Consider the following 7,675-nt stretch of genomic DNA (forward strand, 5'->3'; position numbering starts at 1 on the left):
TGACTGGAATTCGATAGTAGGAAAAGGGAGAGATGGAAACGTAGTAGGTTAATATGGATTGGGGGTAAGAAATGAAAGAGGAAGCCGCCTGGAAGATGTTTGCACAGAGCACAAGTTAACCATAGCTAAAACTTGGTTAAAGAATAATGAAAGAAGGTTGTACACATGGAAGTAGCCAGGAGATACTAGAAGGTATCAGATACATTATATAATGGTAATACAGAGATTTACGAACCAGGTTTTACATTGTAAGACATTTCCAGGGACAGATGTGGACTCTGACCACAATTTATTGGTTATGAACTGTAGATAAAAACTCAAAAAACTGCAAAAAGGTGGGAATTTAAGGAGATGAGACCTGGATAAACTGACTAAACGACAGATTCTACAGAATTTCAAGAAGAGCATTAAGAAACGATTGGCTGGAGTGGAGAAAAGAAATACAGTAGAAGAAGAATGGGAGCTGTGAGGGATGAAATAGTGAAGGCAGCAGAGGATCTAGTAGGTAAGAAGAAGAGAGCTAGTAGAAATCTTTGATGAAAGGAGAAAATGTAAAAATGCGGTAAATGATCTAGGCAAAAAGGAATACAACGTCTCAAAAATGAGATCGATAAGAAGTGCAAAATGGCTAAGCAGGGATGGCTAGAGGACAAATGTTAGGATGTAGAGGATAATCTCACTGGGGGTAAGATACATACTGCCTACAGGAAAATTAAAGAGACCTTTGGAGAAAAGATGGCTCTGAGCACTATGGAACTTAACATCTGAGGTCATCGGTCCCTTAGAACTTAGAACTACTTAAACCTAACTAACATAAGGACATCACACACATCCACGCACGAGGCAGGATTCGAACCTGCGACCGTAACGGTCGCGCTGTGCCAGACTGAAGCGCCTAGAACCGCTCGGCCACTCCGGCCGGCTGGAGAAAACAGAACCACTTGCACGAATATCAAGACCTCAGTTGGAAACCCAGTTCTAAGCAAAGAAGGGAAAGCAGAAAGGTGGACGCAGTATATGGAGGGTCTATACAAGGGCGATGTACTTGAGGACAATATTATTGGAATGGAAAAGGATGTAGATGAGGATGAAATGCGAGATGTGATACCGCGTGATGAGTTTGACAGAGCACTGAAAGACCTACGTCGGAACATGGCCCCGGGAGCAGACAACATCATATTAGGACTACTGACATCCTTAGCAGAGCCAGTCTTGACAAATCTCTACCATCTGGTGAGCAAGATGTATGAGACAGGCGAAATACCCTCAGACTTCAAGAAGAATATAATAATTCCAATCGCAAAGAAAGCAGGTGTTGGCAGACGTGAAAATTACCGAGATATCAGTTTAATAAGTCACTGCTGCAAAATACTAACACGAATTCTTTAGAGACGAATTGAAAAACTGGTAGAAGCCGACCTCGGGGAAGATTAGTTTGGATTCCGTAGAAATATTGGAACACGTGAGGCAATACTGACCCTACGACTTATCTTAAAAGAGAGATTAAGGAAAGGCAAACCTACGTTTCTAGCATTTGTAGACTTAGAGAAAGCTTTTGATAATGTTGACTGGAATACTCTCTTTCAAATTCTGAAGGTGGCAGGGGTAAAATACAGGGATCGAAAGGCTATTTACAGTTTGTACAGAAACCAGATGGCAGTTATAAGAGTCGAGGGGCATGAAGGGGAAGTAGTGGTTGCGAAGGGAGTGAGACATTGTTCTAGCCTCTCAACGATGTTATTCAAGCTGTATATTCAGCAAGCAGTAAAGGATACAAAAGAAAAATTCGGAGTAAGTATTAAAATCCATGGAGAAGAAATAAAAACTTTGAGGTTCGCCAATGACATTGTAATTCTGTCAGAGACAAAAAAGGATCTGGGAGAGCAGCTGAACGGAATAGACAGTGTCTTGAAAAGAGGCTATAAGATGAACATCAACAAAAGCAAAACGCAGATAATGGAATATAGTCGAATTAAGTCAGGTGGTGCTGAGGGAATTAGATTAGGAAATAAGACACTTAAAGTAGTACAAATGTTTTGCTATTTGGGGAGTAAAATAGCCGATGATGGTCGAAGTAGAGAGTTTATAAAATGTAGACTGGCAATGGCTAGGAAAGCGTTTCTGAAGAAGAGAAATTTGTTAACATCGAATATAGATTAAAGTGTCAGGAAGTCGTTTCTGATAGTATTTGTATGGAGTTCAGCCATGTATGGAAGTGAAACGTGGACGATAAATAGTTTAGACAAGAAGAGAATAGAAGCTTTTGAAATGTGGTGCTACAGAAGAATGCTGAAGATTAGATGGGTAGATCACGTAACTAATAAGGAGGTATTGAATAGCATTGGGTAGAAGAGGAGTTTGTGGCACAACTTGACTAGAAGAAGAGGTCGGTTGGTAGGACATGTTCTGAGGCATCAAGGGATCACAAATTTAGCATTGGAAGGCAGCGTGGAGGTTAAAAATCGTAGAGGGAGACCAAGAAATTAATACACCAAGCAGATGCAAAAAAAATATATGTTGCAGTAGGTACTGGGAAATGAAGATGCTTGCACAACATAGACTAGCATGGAGAGCTGCATAAAACCACAACAACAACACTTCGTTTCCGGTGTAGCAAGTTATTTATAATGTTCCAAGTCATAGTTCGGTAACTCTTTTCCATTCGTGGAGAAATACGCTGGAAGAAGTAGGAAACATGTTTTGCCTCCTTATAAAACCACTTATACTCTGATGAGGCAAAACATAATGACTGCCTGCTTAATGGCTTGTTTGTCTGTCTTTGGAACGAAATGCCTCACTGATTTTGCATATCGGGCATCTGACAGTTTGTTGGTAGGTTTTGTTAGGCATGTGGCATTCGCGTAAATAACGCACTGCTCATATGCGTACGCGGTGATGGTGCCGAATAGCGACCCGGATGCGTTCCATAGGCTTTACATCAGCCTATTTGGCCTCCGAGATAAGTGCACTATAATGCTCTGCAAATCACTGTAGCACGGATCTCAGTCAGAGTCGGACAACTAAATTGCAGTCGGGAAAGGCATCAAGCATGAAGAGACGCAGGTGTTTCCCGGCTGTCAGGGTATATTTCGTAACTACCACAGGTCTGATGCAAGCGTAATATTACCCCTACCAGTGTGTGTCCGCGGCGCGCTGCACTTTTCAAGCCGCCATTCACTTCGATGACCGCGTTTGTGAAGATGACGCACGACCTAGTGTAGCGAAAATTGGAGCTGCCACGTTTACGTTGACGGTCGAATCCAAGTGGTCTCGTGCCCACTGCAATTGTAAATGATGATGTCGTTGGGTCAACGTGTGAACACGTAGCTGTGGTCTGCTGCAGAGCTCCACGTTTAGCAATGCAAGATGAACAGTGTGCTCCGAAACACTTGGATGTGCACCAGCACTGTGCTGTTTCAGCAGAGATGCCAGAGATGACCATCTACCATACTTTAAGAGAAGACAAGCCTCCGAAACAGTGAAGAATACGTGAACGTCCAAGCATTTTGCGCCTTGTGGTATTTTCATTGTTCTTCCACCTCTTCCATAGATGCTCACGATGGTAGCACGTGAACATTCGACCAGCTTCGCCGTTTTCGAGGTACTCGTTGTCAGGCTTTGCGTAATAATAATCAGTCCTTTGTCAGAGTCGCTTTTGTCAATACATTTCACCATCTGTAGCCAATATCTCGAGTTAGAGGAGGAGGAGGATATTAGTGTTTAACGTCCCGTCGACAACGAGGTCATTAGAGACGGAGCGCAAGCTCGGGTGAAGGAAGGATAGGGAAGGAAATCGGCCGTGTTCTTTCAAAGGAACCATCCCGGCATTTGCCTCAAGCGATTTAGGGAAATCACGGAAAACCTAAATCAGGATGGCCGGAGACGGGATTGAACCGTCGTCCTCCCGAATGCGAGTCTAGTGTGCTAACCACTGCGCCACCTCGCTCGGTTATCTCGAGTTGGGTGATCCCCCGTCCGTCTATGGTCCGTTTATATAGATTTGCTACCTCATCACATGCCCACAACGGCAACAGGAGGTATCCGACGTACGGTGGGCAGTTCTAAGTAAGCCGCTAGATTATGTGCTACAGATCTAAAATCCTCAGTATCTGTAGACAAAATGGGAAAATGAAAGTTGTAGGAGGACTACTGTAGAAAGCAGAACGATCAGTCACAACCACAAATTTGAAACTGTCACTTAAGATGGGTTTCATGATAGTGGTGTGATAGGCAGCGCTTGTATGGAAATATTTGATTTCAAGAAGGTATAATTAAATTTTAAGTTTGTGCCAGAATAGGATTCGAATCGCTATTTTCTGATTATATCCAGAAGCTACCTGACCCATTAGGCTATGTAGGTCTCTAGCCTTTATTCAAACCTTCATCGCCACTTAAGATTCTACCTTTCATTTGTAGGCACTACTATCACATGTCTAGCGGGTACATCAATAGATCCCAGCTCTGGAGGTCCTGGGCCAAATTCCGGGGAAGGACAGGGCTTTTTCCTCAGTCCAGTATCTCCAAATGAGCCAAGGTCCATTCAGCCTGCCATCATACTAGTACAGGGATCTTTCCAGGGTCTGAAAGGCGACCAGACCTGTCGGTACGCCACCTCCTATTCCCAGAGCAGGAAACGCCTCCACTCTACTTATATCCGGGGTTCCCCCGCAGAAAAATGGTTCAAATGGCTCTGAGCACTATGGGACTTAACTTCTGAGGTTATCAGTCCCCTAGAACTTAGAACTAATTAAACCTAACTAGCCTAAGGACATAACACACATCCATGCCTGAGGCCGGATTCGAACCTGCGACCGTAGCAGTCACGCGGTTCGAGACTGTAGCTCCTTGAACCGCTCGGCCACTCCGGCTGGCTCCACCACAGACTTCAATTAACTTTTTACTACAAGAGTTCATTCCACGGCATACGTACGAACAGTGCCAGAAAGGGAACCAAGTCGGTGGGTGACCGTATCTTACACAGCTTAAAAAGGAGCAAAAAAATCTCCTTTAGCTTCCATGTTAGTGAAGTGTTTCACGTGCTCAAAACGAAATTTATCGGTTCAGAAATAAACTCGAATTCCTGATTGTTTGAAGAATCGAGCTCCAGTGCACAAAACAGCTTCCAACATCAATTAGAAATGAGTTTATGTGTTAAATACTTGAAATTAACCATGCAAAACCTCTCTGGTTGAGGACGATTAACCCTAAAATTGTTCGTATATTAACTACCGATTAATCATCCAAAGTATAATGAAACATTCTAAACAGAGGCAGATAATCAAAAAAATGTATCATCCCTTTATGTATATTAAAGTAAGAATTTTTCCAGAATGGGACCCACTGTTAAACCGTTTATTTTAGGCTTCATCGTAGAAAAGGAAAAGTGATTTAACATTATGTTTTACAGTATAGTTGCTGGATGAATATATTCTGCGTAATTTGCGCACGTGAGCTACACTGCCTCCTGATATGCATGCGGTTTATACCTTTAGTACTTATATGTTAATTCAGGCTTTCTCGGAGAATCTCAATCATAAAGTCTTCTCTGGTTGACAACAGAGTCAAAGGCTGATTTTGGTGAAGTGTTTTGCCTTTGCGAAATTCGCTTCTGAGTTTTGGAGGGGATGGGTAATGGTCGTGACTACACTCCTGGAAATGGAAAAAAGAACACATTGACACCGGTGTGTCAGACCCACCATACTTGCTCTGGACACTGCGAGAGGGCTGTACAAGCAATGATCACACGCATGGCACAGCGGACACACCAGGAACCGCGGTGTTGGCCGTCGAATGGCGCTAGCTGCGCAGCATTTGTGCACCGCCGCCGTCAGTGTCAGCCAGTTTGCCGTGGCATACGGAGCTCCATCGCAGTCTTTAACACTGGTAGCATGCCGCGACAGCGTGGACGTAAACCGTATGTGCAGTTGACGGACTTTGAGCGAGGGCGTATAGTGGGCATGCGGGAGGCCGGGTGGACGTACCGCCGAATTGCTCAACACGTGGGGCGTGAGGTCTCCACAGTACTATCGATGTTGTCGCCAGTGGTCGGCGGAAGGTGCACGTGCCCGTCGACCTGAGACCGGACCGCAGCGACGCACGGATGCACGCCAAGACCGTAGGATCCTACGCAGTGCCGTAGGGGACCGCACCGCCACTTCCCAGCAAATTAGGGACACTGTTGCTCCTGGGGTATCGGCTAGGACCATTCGCAACCGTCTCCATGAAGCTGGGCTACGGTCCCGCACACCGTTAGGCCGTCTTCCGCTCACGCCCCAACATCGTGCAGCCCGCCTCCAGTGGTGTCGCGACAGGCGTGAATGGAGGGACGAATGGATACGTATCGTCTTCAGCGATGAGAGTCGCTTCTGCCTTGGTGCCAATGATGGTCGTATGCGTGTTTGGCGCCGTGCAGGTGAGCGCCACAATCAGGACTGCATACGACCGAGGCACACAGGGCCAACACCCGGCATCATGGTGTGGGGAGCGATCTCCTACACTGGCCGTACACCACTGGTGATCGTCGAGGGGACACTGAATAGTGCACGGTACATCCAAACCGTCATCGAACCCATCGTTCTACCATTCCTAGACCGGCAAGGGAACTTGCTGTTCCAACAGGACAATGCACGTCCGCATGTATCCCGTGCCACCCAACGTGCTCTAGAAGGTGTAAGTCAACTACCCTGGCCAGGAAGATCTCCGGATCTGTCCCCCATTGAGCATGTTTGGGACTGGATGAAGCGTCGTCTCACGCGGTCTGCACGTCCAGCACGAACGCTGGTCCAACTGAGGCGCCAGGTGGAAATGGCATGGCAAGCCGTTCCACAGGACTACATCCAGCATCTCTACGATCGTCTCCATGGGAGAATAGCAGCCTGCATTGCTGCGAAAGGTGGATATACACTGTACTAGTGCCGACATTGTGCATGCTCTGTTGCCTGTGCCTATGTGCCTGTGGTTCTGTCAGTGTGATCATGTGATGTATCTGACCCCAGGAATGTGTTAATAAAGTTTCCCCTTCCTGGGACAATAAATTCACGGTGTTCTTATTTCAATTTCCAGGAGTGTATTTTGGGGTCCTGTGGTTTGTGAGAGAATTGTTTTTTCCTGGGTTTACCTGGGATTAGGTAGTGGGATTATGATTTTTTATGTTAGTAGTGATTTGGTGATTTTGATCCTGAATTATCTTGGATTGTAGTTACAGAGATAACTTATCAGCGCAATCGGGGATTGCCTGGCTCTAGGGTATAACATTTTGGATAATTTTTTTGATCCTTGTTTTAAGTGGTTCTATATTCTCGGCAGCGTGCAAGTCTGCAGTGGGGAACCGGGAGCCTATGTGTAGGTGTATGGCACTTTTCAAGGCTCTGTTCTGTATTTGCTTTCAACTTCTGATGTAGGTTTTTTCAGCGTAGCCCCATACAGGACAGGTTTATTCGAGGATAGGGCGCACTAGACCGGAGAACAGCCTTACCTCTATACTGGCTGCTCGGCTGCTCTCTCTGTTTAGTATGGGGTATAGTACGTGAAAACTTTGACTTGCTTTTATCCTGAGGGCTTCTGTGTGCCTTCGCCATGTGAGACGTAGGTCCATAGTAACACCGAGGTACTTTACGTCATGCCACCACTCTACGGTGCGCCTGTGGAGAAGGAGGGTGGGGTGTGGGCGACGGCG

Source organism: Schistocerca cancellata, unplaced genomic scaffold, assembly GCF_023864275.1.
Source record: "Schistocerca cancellata isolate TAMUIC-IGC-003103 unplaced genomic scaffold, iqSchCanc2.1 HiC_scaffold_1101, whole genome shotgun sequence".
NCBI classification, from domain to species: Eukaryota; Metazoa; Arthropoda; class Insecta; order Orthoptera; family Acrididae; genus Schistocerca; species Schistocerca cancellata.